This window comes from Oryctolagus cuniculus, chromosome X (assembly GCF_964237555.1).
Source record: "Oryctolagus cuniculus chromosome X, mOryCun1.1, whole genome shotgun sequence".
NCBI lineage: Eukaryota > Metazoa > Chordata > Mammalia > Lagomorpha > Leporidae > Oryctolagus > Oryctolagus cuniculus.
The window spans coordinates 38,630,822-38,647,587 of NC_091453.1; the positions used below are offsets into that span (position 1 = coordinate 38,630,822).

The 16,766-nt window shown below is 41.7% G+C and overlaps 1 non-coding gene across 1 annotated transcript; it reads left to right on the top strand.

The window, feature by feature from the left end:
- Nucleotides 1–16,144: 16,144 nt before the first annotated feature.
- LOC138847751 (U6 spliceosomal RNA) lies at nucleotides 16,145–16,248 on the top strand. Its single transcript, XR_011385711.1, has one exon. It is a non-coding gene; the product is annotated as a U6 spliceosomal RNA (small nuclear RNA).
- The last annotated feature ends 518 nt before the right edge of the window (nucleotides 16,249–16,766 follow it).

Sequence of the window (16,766 nt, forward strand, 5' to 3'; positions counted from 1 at the left end):
ACCATCTTTCACTGCTTTCCCAGGCCATCAGTAGAAAGCTGGATCAGAAGTAGAGCAGCTGGGACTCGAACCGGTGCCCATATAGGATTGCAGTGCTGCAGGCGAAGGCTTAGCCTACTGGGCCACAGCACCAGCCCCATGGTTTCTTTCTTTCTTTCTTTTTAAATTTATTTTTTGAGAGGCAGGGAGATGGAGACAGAACACTCCCATCAGTTAACTTAGATACCTGCAAGGCTGAAGCTGGACGAAGCTAAAGCTAGTAAGCTTGGAACTCAATCCAGGTAGTCCATGTGGGTGGCAGGAATGCAGTTGCTTGAGCCATCACCATTGCTTTCCAGGATCTACAGGCAGGAATTAAACCCAGGCACTTGAATATGGGAAGTGGATGTCTTAACTAGTTGGCTGAATGCCCACCCCTTGAACATCTTTTCATGTGCATTAATTGGCTACCTGTTTATATTCTCTGTAGAAATGTCTTTGCTCTCTTTGCCACATCTACTGCCCCAAAACTGGAGAACTTTGCCAGCATGTAGGAGACCTGGATGGAGTTCTGTGGTCCTCCTGGCTTTGGCCTGTCTCAGCCCTGACTATTGCTGGTGTTTGGGGAATGAACTAGCGGATGGAAAAATCTGTCACTGCTTTTCAAATACATACATATGTACATAAGTAAATCTTAAAAAAAATTAATTGTCCAGGAGTTAGTTTTTAGCCTAGAGGTTAAGCTGCTGGTTAAGATGCTTAGATCCCGTGTATGGTGTAGCAGTTAAAAGACACTGCTTGGGATACTGACATCCCATATTGAAGTTCCTATTTTAAGTCCAAGCTCCTTTGCTTCTTATCCAGCTTCCTGGTAATATGTACCCTGGGAGGCAGCAGGTAATGGCTCAAGTATGTGGGTCCCTGCCACCCATGTAGAAGACATGGATGGAGTTCTGGGCTCCTGCCTTTGACCTGGCCCAGCCTTGGGTGTTCCAGACATTTGGGGAGTGAGCCAAAGAATAGGTGATCTTTCTTAGTCTGTCTCTGTCTTAATAAGAATTTTTAAAAACATGCCCACATTCCATAGGTGTACATGGATTCAATATTTGGTTCCAGCTCCTGACTCCAGCTTCCTGCTAACACAGATCCTGGGAGGTAGCAGTGATGGCTCCTGCCACCTATGTGAGAGACTAGGATTGAGTTTCTGACTTCTGGTTTTGGCCTGTTTCTAGCCAGCATAGGCCATTACTGGCATTTGGGGTGTGTACCAGTGAATTTGAGCTTTTCCTCTATTACTTTTGAATAAATTAGTGAATAAAATTGAAAAATCCATGTAATATGTGGGTTCATTTCTGAAATATTCTTTTTCATTGATGTATTTATACATAGATGTATTTATATGCCAGTATCACATTTTTTTTAAAGATTTATTTATTTTTACTTGAAAGTCACAGTTACACAGAGAGAGGAGAGAGAGAGAGAGAGAGAGAGAGAGAATCTTCCATCCGCTGGTTCACTCCCCAGATGGCTGCAATGGCCGGAGCTGCGCCAATCTGAAACCAGGAGCCAGGAGCTTCTTCCGGGTCTCCCACGGGGGTGTAAGGGCCCAAGAACTCGGGCCATCTTCCACTGCTTTCCCAGGCCATAGCAGAGAGCTGGATGGGAAGTGGAGCAGCCGGGTCTTGAACCGGCACCCATATGTGATGCTAGCACTGCAGGTGGCAGCTTTACCTGCTGTGCCACAGCGATGGCCCCTCACATGATTTTGATCATTGTAGCCTTAAAATAATTTTTGAAATCAGGTAGTTCTTTTTCAGTTGTTTTGGCTATTTGGGGCATTTAATATTTTCATATGAATTTTAGAATCATCTGTTTTTACAAAAACTTGCTAGGATTTTGAATTAGAATTAACACTGAATCTATAGATCAATGTGGGGGAGAATTAACATCTTAGTAATACTGAGAATCTGGCTCTCAAACAAGAAGTGTTTCTCCATTTATTTAGGACTTCTTTAATTTCTCTTGGCAGTATTTTTTGGTTTTATTCATTTTGTCTTTATTTAAAGGCAGAGTGAGAGAGTACAAGTGAGAGTGTGCATATGTGAGAGAGGGAGTAACTTCCATTCACTGGTTCCCTCCCCATATGCTTGCAACAAGTGGGGCTGGACAACGTAAATGCCAGGAGCCTGGAACTCATTCCTGGTTCCCCATGTGAGTGACGGGGACCCAACTACCTGAGCTGCCTCCTAGGGTGTGCATTAGCAGGAAGCTGGACCGGAAGTATAGCGGGAATTTGGATGTAGGCACTCCAATAACAGATGCAGGCATCCAAGGGGTGTCTTAAGTGCCATGCTCCTGTAGTTTTAAATGTGTGGAACTTTCACATTTTTTAGACATATCCTTAAGTAGTTAATTTTTATATAAATGGTATTTTTAAAATTTCAATTTCCAGTTGTTCACTGTTAGTATATAAAATATAAGTGATTTCTATATGTAGATAGTGTATCCTGCAATGGGGCTAATCTCATGTAGTTCTGATACTTTTTTCTAGGTTTTATGGGACTTTCTACATTGATAATCATGTCTTCTGTGGTTAAAGATGGTTTCACTTCTTCATTTCTAATGTTCATGCTTATATTTCCTTTTGCCTTATTGTGGCAGCTAGGACTTCTATTCTCTACTGAGTGAGAGTAGCAGGCAAGTATTTGTCTTGTTTGTGACTTTAAGGGGAAAGTATGCTCTCTTTGACCATTTGGTATGTTAGTTGTATGGTTTTTTTTATTACCTTTTACCAGAATGGGGTATCAAGGATTTGTTTTCATGATTGGATATTGGATTTTCTCAAATGCTTTAATCCTATTGAGGTATCAACATAGCTTTTCTGCTGTAGCTTGTTTTTATAGTAAATTACACTGACCTTTGAAAAAAATATACACATTAGTTGTTTTAAAAAAATTTATTTATTTATTTGAAAGGCATTTAGAATGAGAGAGAGACCTCGATGTTCCCATTTGCTGATTTACTCCCCAAATGGCTGCTGTCATGGCCAAGGCTGGGCCAGGCTGAAGCTAGGAGCCTGAAACTCTGTCCACATCTCTCAAATGGGTGGCTGGTGCCCAACTATTTGGGCAGTCTACTGCTACCTTCCCAGGTGAATTAGCAAGGAGCTGGATTGGAAATGGAGTAGCCTGGAGCCTAGAAACCATGCTCAGCTTAAACCCCCTGTGTCCTCTGATCATGTAATAACAAACCTTGCCTGCATTCCTGTGATTAAACAATTTTGTCATAATATCCTTTTAATATATTGTTGGATGTATATTAGTTTCCTGTTGCTGCTGTAACTCATTACTACAGACTTAATGGTTTAAAATATCACAAATATATCATTTATAGTTCTAGAGGTCAGAAGTCCCAAATGGATTTCAGTGGGCCAAAATCAAAGCACTGGTAGTGTTCCTTGCCTTTTCTAGCTTTGAGAGGCTGCTTAGGTTCCTAGGGTCATTCCCCGTCTCAAAACAGCAGTGTAATATCTCTTCGACCTCTCCTATCTTTACATATAGGTTCTTATTGTTTTATCCCATTTTACAAATATATGCCTTATTTTTTTTAATTTAAGAGAGACAGACTAGACAGACACACATGCTGTACTCTGGTTCTCTCTGTAAATGGCTGGGGCTGGGCTGTGGCCAGAGCTAACAGCTGAGAATTCTATCCCGGTCTCCCACATGGGTGGCAGGAACCCAATTACTTAAGCCATCACTGCTGCCTCCCAGGCTCTGCTTTGGCAGGAAGCTGGAATAAGGATCTAGAGCCGGGAATCAAATTTGGCACTCTGATGTGGGATATGGGTGCTTAGCTGCTAAGCTAAATGTCTGGTCCCAAGAGTCTCTCCCTATTAATTGGTGTTTAGACCATCTACATTAAATGTTATTATTAGTATGGATAGGTTTGAGTCTGTCATCTTGCTATTGTGTTTTCTATTAGTTCCATGTTTACTTTGTTCATTTTCCCTTTCTTTTGAATTATTATTATTTATGATTCCATTCTTTCTTCTTGGTTTATTAGCTATAACTCTTTGTTTTCTTATTTTACTAGCTGCTTAGAGTTTATAGTATCAGTCTTTAATTCTCCCCTCCTGGCTTTTATACTTACAGATTTCATTGCCTTTAAAAAAATTCTTTTTTATTAGAGAGGGAAAGAGGGAGGGAGGGAGAGGGAGAAAATGAGAGAATGGGGCTGGGCCAAGCCAAAACCAGGAGCTGGGAACTCCATCTGGGTTTTCATGTGGGTGGTAGGGATCCAGGTATGTGAGCCATCACCTGCAGCCTCATAGGATCTGCATTAAGCGGAAGCCGAAATTGGGAGTGGAGGAGTCAGGACTCGAGCCAGGCACTCTCACATGCGATATGGGCATCCCAAGCGGTATCTCAACTGCTGCACCAGCCCCTAGCCCCTCTTTATAATTTTTGAGCATTGTGATTATCATGTGTCTTGGTGGTGTTTTTCCTATTTTTGTGCTTGGGGGTTCATTGATCTTCCTGGATATCTAGGTTTAGTGTTCATCAAATTTGGAAGGTTCTTGGATTATTTTATCAAACATTTTTTCTCTTCACCTGCTTCTCTTCTTCAGGGACTCTATTTACCCATATTAGGCTGCTAGATGTTTCCCCACAGACTGCTGATGCTTTTTTCATGTTTTGGATTCTTTTTTCAGTCTTTGTTTCTTTTTGGGCAGTTTTTTGTTTTTTTTTTTTTTGGGGGGGTGGGGGGGTGGGTTGCCATTCAGTTCACCAGTGTTTTCTTCTGCATTGTCTAGTGAGCTGGTCACCACTCAGTGTAGCTCCACTGAGACATTATAGTTTTCCCCTATAGAAAATTTGCGTTTAAAAATATTTTTCATTCCTCTGTTTTGAACATAAGGAATTTATGATAATAGTTGTTTCATGTTCTTCTCTGTTAACTCTAACGCCTTTGGCAGTCCTCAGTTGATTTTGTTTGATTAGTTATTCTCATCATGGATCATATTTTTCTGCATTCCTGGTAATCTTTGATGCCAGGTCTTGTGAATTGTTATCTGTTTTGGTTGCTGGGTATATTTGTATTTCTATGAACTTTTTGAGCTTTGTTCTTCAACACAGTGAAGTTATTCAGAAACAATTTCATCCTTTTGGATCTTTTATATTTGTTAAACAGGTCCAAAGCAGTGCTCCCCTGAGGGCTAATTATTTCCTGCTACTGAGATATGACATTCTGGGACACCATAGCTGATGGCCTGTGAATTAGTTTTTCCATTTTGACTGGTGATAGCAGCCACTGTGTGGATACTAGTTACTGTTCTCTGTAAACTTTTCTGATAGTTCTTCTGCCAGCTTTGGGTAGTTTCTTCCTGTGTATGAAAGTACTCTGAGAATGTGGGAGGAGGGCCTGTGCAGGTCAGTGACACACTGTGCAGCTCTGTCATCTCGGGGACTTTCTTTCTTTCTTTCTTCTTTTTTTAAAGATTATTTATTTATTTGAAAATCAGAGTTGCACAGAGAGGGAGTGAGGGAGAGAGAGAGAGTGTGTGTGTGTGTGAGAGAGAGAGAGAGAGAGTTAGTTCTTCTCTCCACTGGTTCACTCCCCAGTTGGCCGCAACGGCCGGGGCTGTGCCTATCCGAAGCCAGGAGCCAGGCGCTTCCTCCAGGTCTCCCACGTGGGTGCAGGGGCCCAAGGCCTTGGGCCATCTTCTACTGCTGTCCCAGGCCATAGCAGAAAGCTGGATCAGAAGTGGAGCAGCGGGGACTCGAACCGGCGCCCATATGGGATGCAGGCACTACAGGCAGCAGCTTTACCTGTTACGCCACAGTGCCAGCCCTGGGTACTCTTTCTATGAACTCAAGGTGCCTTGATCTCTTTGGACTTTCAGGTCTGTCTCTTGAACTCACTGAGTCTACTGCGTGGTGACTCAGCTCCCTCTCTCCAGGTTGTGCACTGGAATCTTTTTTTGAGGCAATTAGCACAGATACTCATGGGGCTCACCTTATTTGTTTCTTATCTCTCAGGGAACGGTGTCCTTCATTGGCTGGTGTTCAGTTCATAATAAGCATTCTTCATGTATTTTGTGGGGTTTTTTTTTGGTTATTTTAGGTGGGAGTAAAAAATACAGCCCCTATTCATTGTGTACTTCTCTTGTTAAATTTATTCCCGTACATTTTCCTTTTTTTTTTGACCTATGATAAATATAATTTATTTTGTATTGTTTATGCTAATGTATAATTAATATTGTTTCTTCATCACTGTTAAACTTGCTTATTAGTTTTAATAGTTTTTTAAAATAGATTACTTAGGATTTCCTACATATAGGATCATACCATCTGTGAATGCAGTAGTTTTACATCTTGCTTTCCAATATGTGTTGTTGTAATTTTTTTGTCCTGACTCACTGCACTGACTAGGACCATGTCAAAAAGAAGGGGTGAAAGCAGACATCCCTGTCATGTTCCAAAGCTTAAGAAGCAAACATCTGATCTCTCACTATTAAGTATGGTGTCAATTTTATGTTTTGTAGATGCCCTTTATTGAGCTGGGAAAGTTCCATTCTACTCTTGGTTTGTTGAGAGATTTTTTTTAAGATTTGCTTATTTCACTTGAAAGGCAGAGTTACAGAGAGGCAGAGGCAGAGAGAGAGAGACAGAGTGGAGGCTTAACCTGCTATACAATGTACACAAAGCGCACAATGGCTAGGGGCTGTATTTTTATTCCCACCTGAAATAACCAATAAGCCACAATGCTGGCTCTTCTTGTTAGCATTGTTTTTTTAAAATATATTTTTATTTTTAAAGATTTATTTATTTATTTGAAAGGTAGAGTTATAGAGAAGCAGAGGCAGAGAGAGGCCACAGTGCCAGCCCTTCTTGTTACATTTCTATCAGTTACTCTATTTATTGTATTTCTCCCTAAATTTTAGTGATTCACATTTTGGAAGGAATGTGTCCATATTTTACAAGTTGTCTAATTCGGTACCATAAAATTGTTGTAGAATTTGCTTATAATCCTTTTCATTTCTTTCTGTGAGGTCAGTAGTGGTGTCCTCTCCACTGCTTTCCCAGGCACATTAGCAGGGAGCTGGTTCAGAAGTGGAGCAGCTGGGACTTGAATGCAATGCTTGTCTTGCAGGCAGTGGCCTAACCCACTGTACCACAATGCTGGACCCCAGCCTTTCATTCTTGATTTTGATAACTTGTGAATTTGTTTCTTGATTAATTTACCTATAGTTTTGTCGATTTTGATCTTTATGAGGAATCAACTTTTGGTTTCATTGACTTTCTGTATTGTTTTTCAATTTCTGTTTTGTAGGTTCCTATTCTAGTTTTCATTATTTTCTTCCTTTGGCTTGGTTTAAGTTCAGTGTTCTCTTCTGTTTCTCATTTATTGAAGTGTAAATTCAGATTTTTAAAAGATCTATTTATTTGTTTGAGAGGCAGAATTATAGAGAGAGGCAGAGACAGAGATCATCCTGGCTGCTCCACTTCCGATCCAGCTCTCTGCTATGTCCTGAGAAAGCAGTAGAAGATGGCCTAAGTCCTTGGGCTCCTGCACCTGTGTGGGAGACCTGGAAGAAGCTCCTGGCTCCTGACTTCGGATCGGCCCAGCTCTGGCCATTGCCATTGCAGCCATCTGGGGAGTGAACCAATGAATGGAAGAGATATATATCTCTCTCCTTCTCTCTCTCTCTGTAACTCTGCCTTTCAAATAAAAAATATTTTAGAAAATATTTATTAGAGAGACAGAGATCTCCCCACCTGTTGATTCATTCTCTAAATGCTGGCTACAGTGAGGTCTGGGCCAAGATGAATCCAGGAGCTGAGAATTCAATCTAGGTCCCCCATGTGGGTGGCAGGGACTCAAGTTCTTGAACCATCACCTGCTGCCTCCCAGGTTGCACATGATACTCACTCGAACCCAGGCACTCTGATATGGAATGCAGGCATTCCAAATGTCAGCTTAACATCTCAGATAAACGAACACTACCTAGCACTGTTTACTAAAGACTATACTTTCAGGGCTGGTCCTATGGTGCAGTAGGTTAACCTTCTGCCTGCGATGCCAGCACCCCTTATGCGTGCTGGTTTGAGTCCCAGCTGCTCCACTTGTGATCCAACTCTCTGCTATGGCCTGGGAAAGCAGTAGAAGATGGCCCAAGTGCTTGGACCTCTGCACCCCCGTGGGAGACCTGGAAGAAGCTCCTGGCTCCTGGCTTCGGATCAGCCCAGCTCTGACCATTGCAGCCATTTGGGGAGTGAACCAGTGGATGGAAGACCTCTCTCTCTCTCTCTCTCTCTCTCTCTCCCCGTGTGTGTGTGTGTGTGTGTGTAAGTAACTCTATCTCTCAAATAAATTGATGGATTTTTTTTAAAAGACTGTACTTTCTGCAATCCATGTTCTTAAGACTTTTGTCAAAGATCGGTTAGCTGTGGATGTATGGGTTTACTGCCAGGGTCTGTTTTGTTTCATTATTCTATGTGTCTGTTTTTATGCCAATACCATGATGTGTTAGTTACTGATATTTTAACATCAGGTAGGTTGCTTTGGAAATTCAGGGTCTTTTGTGGTTCCATATGAATTTTAGTAGTGATATTTTTAGTTCTATGAAAAATGTCATTGGTATTTTGCTAGAGATTACTTGGAATCTGTAAATTGCTTTGGGTAGTATGGACACTTTAATGCTATTGATCCTAATAATCCATGAGCATGGGATATTTTCCACTTTCTTTTTGTCTTCTTCAATTTCATTCATCAAGGATTTATTGTTTTTGTTGTAGAAAACTTTCACCTCTTTGGTTAACTTTATTTCTAGGCATTTTTAAAGGATTTATTTTATTTATTTGAAAAGCAGAATTACAGAGAGAGAGAGCAAGAAAGAGATCTTCCATTTGCTGGTTCACGTCCTCAAATGACCACAATAACGGGCTGGGCCAGGCCGAAGCCAGGAGCCAGGAACTGCATCCGAGTCTTTCATGTGGGTGGCTGGGTCCCAGTTACTCTTCCGTTGCTTTCCCAGACACATTGGCAGGGAGGTGGATGGGAAATCAAGCAGGTGGAACTCAAACTGGTACTCATATGGGATGCTGGTGTGACAGTCAGGGGCTTAACCCACTGCACCACAATGCTGGCCCTTTGGGTTCTATTTTTCTGTGTTCATGCATGTGGTAGTTTATGTGCTAACTTGGCTTTGATATAGTATTCATATAATTGGCGAAACATTCTAGATGTTTGTGAGAAGGTGTTTTTAACATGAGGTTAATATTTATATCAGCCAACCTTTAGTAAATGTGAGTAGGTCTATTCCAGTCAGTAGAAGGCCTTAATAGAAAAAAAGACTGACTTTCTGTAGAAAAAGGAAATTTTGCCAGCAGACTGCCTACAGATTCAAGCTGCAACATCAACCCCTCCCTCTGTCTCCAGCCTGCTGCTATACACTGCAGCTTTTGAATGTGTAGCCTCTACGATCACGTGAGACAGTTCCTTAAATTCTCTCTCTCAGTATCTATCATCTATGTATCTATATATCTGTGTATCTATGTATCTGTCATCTTCTGTGTGTCTGTCTCTCTTTCTCTGGAGAAGCCCAACATCCAGTATTACCTCACATTCAGCCGTGGACAAGCATTTCTCCAAGCTATCTCTTATTTCTCCCGAGTGTGCTGACGCCTTTGTGACTAAACACATCCTTCTTATCGGTAAGTTGGATCTTATCCACACTCACACTGGCTGTCTCATTCCATTGATTTCTCTGATAAATTTCTGCCTGGTCTCCTGCTCTTTTACTTGCCCCACACAGTGCTGCATTCTTAGGCTAGCTAAGATCTTAGTCTGACCTTAATGTTTTCCACTGAGGTTGCTAGAGTTTTCTACAACTCCCCTAGATAGGGCTTACCACAGTTTCTATGCCAGAGATGTTGGGGGAGAGAGAGAGGAAGTGTCAGTTTTATTTTTTAAAAGATTTTATTTATTTATTTGAGAGGTAGAATTACAGATAGTGAGAGGGAAAGACAGAAAGGTCTTCCTTCCACTGGTTCACTCCACAGATGGCCGCAACGGCCGGAGCTGGGCCAATCCGAAGCCAGGAGCTTCTTCCAGGTCGCCCACATGGGTGCAGGGACCCAAGATCTTGGGCCATCTTCCACTGTTTTCCAGGCCATAGCAGAGAGCTGGATCAGAAGAGGAGTGGCCGGAACAAGAACCAATGCCCATAGGGGATGCAGGTGCCGCAGGCAGAGGCTTAGCCTTGTGCGCCATAGCGCTGGCCCTAGGAAATGTGTCTGAAATACCACAGACTATCACGCTTCTGATCAAGGTTTGGTAGAATTTTTGGAATAAATGTGTTATGTGCCTTTGGCCAATTTCCAGAGCTCTCAAGTTGTTTTCTACAATTTCTAGATTCTTTAAATAGTTGTTTTGATGATTTTGTTCAGTTTTTATTGTTTCTGTTTTCAAAGTATTTGCAAGGCTCCTCATTCAACCATCCCCAGATTGCCACTTATATGTCTTTCATTTCCCTTTTTTGCTTGTTGTGTTTGATAGGCATTAGCAGTTGTGTGGTATTGGCACCCCCACATTCATTTGTTGAAGTCCCAACCTCCAGCACCTCAGAATGTGAGTGTGGTAGAGATTAAGACTGCTTTGGTTTGCTGTGGTTTGTTCTCCTCAAGTGTTTGTATGTGGAAGGTGTGTTCTGCAGTGTAGCACTTTGAAGAGATGGGGCCTAGTGGGAAGTTCTTAAGTCACTGGGATGCACGCTCTTTGAAGGAGTTGAGGTAGTTCTTGTGAGACCCCTGAGTTAGTTCTTGTGAGAGGATGGTTATAAAAAAAGTGTGTCTATCCCCCAACGTCTTGACTTCCTGATGTGATCTGTCCTTCTCATAAGCTTTCCTGCCAGCATGATGCCCTCTCCCTTGAGGTCCTCACCAGGGTAAGCTGGTACCATGTCCTTGAACCTCAAAAACTGTGAGATGCATCATTTTAAAGTAAAGTTACCAAGCGTCAGGTATATAATCACTTTAGTAATGAAAAACAGAGTAATACAGGATCTATTTAAGAGAGAGAGAGAGAAAGAGAGAGAGAGATCATCCATCCACTGGTTCACTTCCCAAATGCCCACAATAGCCAGGGCTGGTTGCCTGGAACTCAATGGAAGTTTTCCACATGGGTGTCAGGGACCCAAGTATTTGAGTCATGATCTGCTGCCCGCTCCCATGGTGGGCATTAACGGGAAGCTGGATCAGAAGCAGAGGAGCTAGGATTCGAACCAGGCACTCTGATGTGGAATGGAGGCATCTCAACAAATGACTTCAGGGCTGCGCCAAACCCCGATCCCAATTATTTTAAAGCTGTGGTGTGGAATGTCTGGTCCATGGGCCCTAGAAGGTACAAGAAATCATTTGTTCTGGTCCTGCCAAGACAAATGTAGGTGGGACTTGAAATTCAATAAATCTATAGCAGCCTAATTTTTTTTTAAAGAATTATTTTATTTCTTTGAAAGATGGAGTTACAGAGAGAGAGGCAGAGCCAGAGAGAGGTCTTCCGTTCTACTGGTTTACTCCCCAAATGACCACAATGGCCAGAGCTGAGCTGATTTGAAGCCAGGAGCCAGGAGCTTCTTCCAGGTCTCCCACGTGGGTGCAGGGGCCCAAGGGCTTGGACCACTTCTACTGCCTTTCCGGTCCACAGCAGAGAGCTGGATCAGAAGAGGAGCAGCTGGGATTCAAGCTGGCGTCCATGTGGGATGCCGGTGCTGCAGGCTGGGGCTTTAACCCACTGCGCCACAGCACCGGCCCCAGCCTAATTTTTAAGTTAATAATTTTGTGTGCCCTGTGAATGATGTTGCAAATATCCAAATGGCCCTTGGCAGAAAAATGTTTTCCCACCCCTGAATTAAAGAGAGAGAAGAGGGAGAGGAAGAGAGCGAGAGGAAAGAGAGGGAGAAGAGGCAAAGGGGAGGGGAAGAGTGGGGGTGAGAGAGGAGAAAGAGGGAGAGAAGGGAGAATGGGAGGGGGAGGGGGAGGGGGAGAAATCTTTATCCATTGGCTTACTCCTCAAATGCCCACGACTCGGGCTGAGCAGGCTGAAGCTGAGATCCCAGAACTCAATCTAGGTCTCCCATGTGGCTGGAAGGAACCCTGGCACGTGTGCCATCAGCATCTGCTGCCTCCCAGAATTTACATTAGCAGGGAGCTGGAATTGGAAGCAGACTTGAGACTCTGATATGCAATGTGGGTGCCCAAGCAGCTGCACCAGACACCTGCCCCTTGCTTTTTTTTTCTTTTTCTGTTTTCTTTAATGAGGTGAAAATTTGATAATTGATTTGAGATATTTTTCTAACATCTTTAATGATATGAATTTCCCTAGAAACACTGTTTTGTCCACTTCCCACAAATTTGGTACATGACCCCATTCAGTTAAAAATATTTTAAAATTCTATTGTGATTTCCTCTCAGCTATTTGATGTGTATTGTTTCATTTCCAATTATTTGGAAATTTATCAGGTATCCTTCTGCTACTGATTTTGAGTTTAATTTTATTGTTGTCTGAGAAATACTCTATAATTCAGTTATTTAAAATTTTGTAAGTATTGCAACTTATGCATTTGCATTCTCTCTCTCTCTTTTTTTTTTTTTAACAGGCAGAGTTAGACAGTAAGAGAGAGAGGCCGGCGCCATGGCTCACTAGGCTAATCCTCTGCCTTGCGGCGCCGGCACACCGGGTTCTAGTCCCGGTCGGGGCACCGGATTCTGTCCCTGTTGCCCCTCTTCCAGGCCAGCTCTCTGCTATGGCCAGGGAGTGCAGTGGAGGATGGCCCAAGTGCTTGGGCCCTGCACCCCATGGGAGACCAGGAGAAGTACCTGGCTCCTGCCATCTGATCAGCGTGGTGCGCTGGCTGCAGCGCGCTGGTGGCGGCCATTGTAGGGTGAACCAACGGCAAAAGGGAGACCTTTCTCTCTGTCTGTCTCTCTCACTGTCCACTCTGCCTGTCAAAAAAAAAAAAAGAGAGAGAGAGACAGACAGACAGAAAGGTCTGCCTTCTGTTGGTTCACCCCCCAATTGGCCACTACGGCCAGCGCTGCGCCTATCTGAAGCCAGGAGCCAGGAGCTTCCTCTGGGTCTCCCACATGGGTACTGGGGCCCAAGCACTTGGGCCATCCTCCACTGCACTCCCAGGCCACAGCAGAGAGCTGGATCGGATGTGGAGCAGCCTGGACTTGAACTGGCATCCATATGGGATGCGGGCACTGCAGGGGGCGGCCTTACCCAGTACACCACAGTGCCTGCCCCCAATCATGTACTTTTAACATTTATTTTTTAATATTTGAAGGAAGTTTCCTTTAGACAGCATAGAGCTGGGTTTCACTTTTTGGTCCACTCTACCATTCTCTGATTTCTAATTGGAATATTTAGGATATGTAATGGTTGATATGGTTGTATTAAACCATTTTCATCATTCCATGTTTTTTTTTTTCTGACATCTTTTGGGTTGTTTTTTTATGATTTTATTTCATTATTGGCTTATTATTTATACTATTCTTTTCTATCAAAGGTTTATTTATTTTATTTGTTTGAAACACAGAGCAACAGAGACAGGGAGAGACCAATAGAGACCTTCCATCTGCTGGTTCACTCCCCAAATGGCTGCAATGGCTGGAGCTGGGCCAGGCTGAAGCCAGGATCCTGGAACTCCATCCAGGTTTCCCATGTGGGTGGCAGTGGCCCAAGTGCTTGGTTCATTCTCCGCTGCTTTTCCAGGCACATTAGCAAGGATTTAAATGGGAAATGGAACAGCTGGCACATGAACCTGTGCTCTGATATAGGATGCTGGCATTGCAAGTGGTGGCTTAACCCACTGTGCCACAACACTGGCCCCTTTTCAATAAAGCTTTAGTGGTTACTCTGGGGTTTACAATATACATTTTTATAGTCCATTCATATTATATTATTCACATGAAGTGTTAAGATCTCATGATAGCATAACCGCAAATATTCTCTCCATGTCATTATGGTATTATCATACATTTTATTTTTCCATTTGCTAGAAACACATTGGTCCTATGATTGCTTTAGCCAATTATCAGGGCAAATAAAAATAAAAGAAAAGAAATTTCTATTTATTTTTATTTATTCCATTGTTTGGTATTTTTCACTTTTGTGTTTCTGAAGCACATTGTTCTACTGGAACAAACTTTCTTTCCCATTTTTTTGTACTGCAGTGCTGCTGACAGCCTTAGTTTTGTTTGTCTGAGGAAATATTTCTTCTTCATTTACTTTATTTTATTTTATTTTAAAGATTTATTTATTTATTTGAAAGTCAGAGTTATACAGAGAGAGGAGAAGCAGAGAGAGAGAGAGGTCTTCCATCTGCTGGTTTACTCCCCAATTGGCCACAACGGCCGGAGCTGAGCCGATCCATGCCAGGAGCTTCTTCCGGGCCTTCCATGTGGGTGAGGGGCCCAAGCACTTGGGCCATCTTCTACCGCTTTCCCAGGCCACAGCAGAGAGCTGGATCAGAAGTGGAGCAGCCGGATCCTGAACCAGCGCCCATATGGGATGCCGGCGCTTCAGGCCAGGGTGTTAACCTGCTGCGCCACAGCACCGTTCCCAATTTACTTTATTTTAAATTATCCTCGTAGTAAGGTTCACTCTTCTTGGTATACAGTTCTATGATTTTTGACAACTACAAATAGATTCTTGTCTGAACCAACACCACAACTAGCGTAAATTAAAAACTACGTCACTCTAAATAATTTCCGTATGTTTCTCTTTTTAGTCAAATCTTTGGCCACTCATAATCACTCACTAGTTCTAAACAGTTTTGCCTTTTTCAAAATGTCATATACATAGAATCATAAAGTATGTGAGCTTTTGATTTAGCTTCTCATTTAGCATGTTTTAGAAATTCATCCATTTTGTGTTGCACACCACATATCTAGTTCACGTATTTATTTAATAATTTATTTTAGGTATTTGTATTACTGATTAGTATTCCACTATAGGGATACATCAGGGTTCATTCATCACTTCAGGTTGTTTCAAGTTCTTAGCAGTTATGAATAAAACTATCAGTATTTGCCAGTGCATGTTTGTGTTTTCTTTCCTTGTGATGAATATCTAGAATCGTGATTGTAGATTATATAGTAAACATACGTTTAATTTCATTGTAAAGTGCAAAAATGCATACAAGTTACAGGTGGTCTGTATCCTTCCAGCACTGGGTAGTGCCTGTTTTTTCTTTTCTTTTTTACTTCGTTTTACCTATCCTAATAGCTCTGTAATGGTATCATTATTATTGTGGTTTGAATATGCAGTGTTATGATTTTCATGTGCTTAATTGACACTCATATGTCTTTCATAAAGAATTATCTGCTCAAATATTTATCTTGTTTTTAAAATTGACTTGTTTTTATGATTTGACCTTGAGAACTTTTTATATATTCTATATATATGTGCTTTGTCTTATATATTCTCTCAGCCTATAGCTTGTTTTTTATTTTTTTAACATTGTCTTTCATAGAACAAAGATTTTAAATTTTGTTGAACTGTGGGTAGACATTTGACTCTGGTTAAGATGCTGCTTAGTATGTCCACATTCTATATGGCACTGCCTGGGTTCAAGTCCTGGCTCCACTCCCTATTCCAGCTTCCTGCTAATGTGCACCTGGGGAGTCAGCAGATGATGGCTCAACTATTTGGGTCTCTGCCTTCCATATAGGAGAGCTGACCTGAATTCTGGGTTCCTGGCTTAGCCTGGCCCTGACTGTTGTAGGCATCTGGGAAGTGAGCCAGCAGGTGGAAGATTCTCTCTCTCTCTCCCTTTCAAATAAAAATAAATAAAATATTGTTGAAATTCATCATTTTTATTTTATGTGTTGTTGTTTTGATGTCCTTAGAAATCTTTGCTTTACCTAAAGTCACAAAGGCATTCTTTTATGTTTCTTTCTAGAGTTCTATGTTATATTTAAAGTTGTGTATCATCCATTTTGATTTCTTTTGTAAATTGTGAGGTTTAGATCAACTTTTTTTCTTTTTAAATTTGTTTGTTTGCAACCTAATTTTTCTAGCACCACCTCAAAAATCACATTATCATTTCTCCATTGAATTGCCTTTGTACCTTTCTTAAAAATCAATTGATGAGTGTTCGCTTTGGCAGCAAAAATATTAAAACTTTGATGATATAGAGAAGATGAGCATGGCCCCTGCACAAGGAATGGCATAAAAATTCATGAAATATTCCATAGTTTCAGGTGGGGATGCTGATGCCTTATTGTATCCATTTATGCTATCTACATGTGTTGTATTATTACACTGTGCCCCCTGAAAGCTGAATAAGTAGTAAAGTTGTACAAGAAGTATATGTTAATCAAAAGTTTAAAAGATAAAAATAAATTGACTATATTCATGTAGGTCTATTTCTGGGTTCTCTATTCTTTTTCTTTGTTCTATGCTATTATCCCTTCATCAATACTGCACCATTTTGATTATCACACGTTTTAATAAATCTTTTAAAATATTTATCTATTTTTAAAAATATTTATTTATTTGTTTGAGAGGCAGAATTATAGAGGGTGGAGGAGGAGAGACAGAGAGAAATCCTCCATCCCACTGGTTCACTCCCCAAATGGCCACAATGGCTAGGGTTGGGCCAGACAGAAGCCAGGAGCCAGGAGCTTCTTCCAGGTCTCCCAAAAGGATTGCAGATACCAAAGCTCTTGGGTCATTTTCTGCTCTTTCCCCAGGCACATTCGCAGGAAGCTGGATCA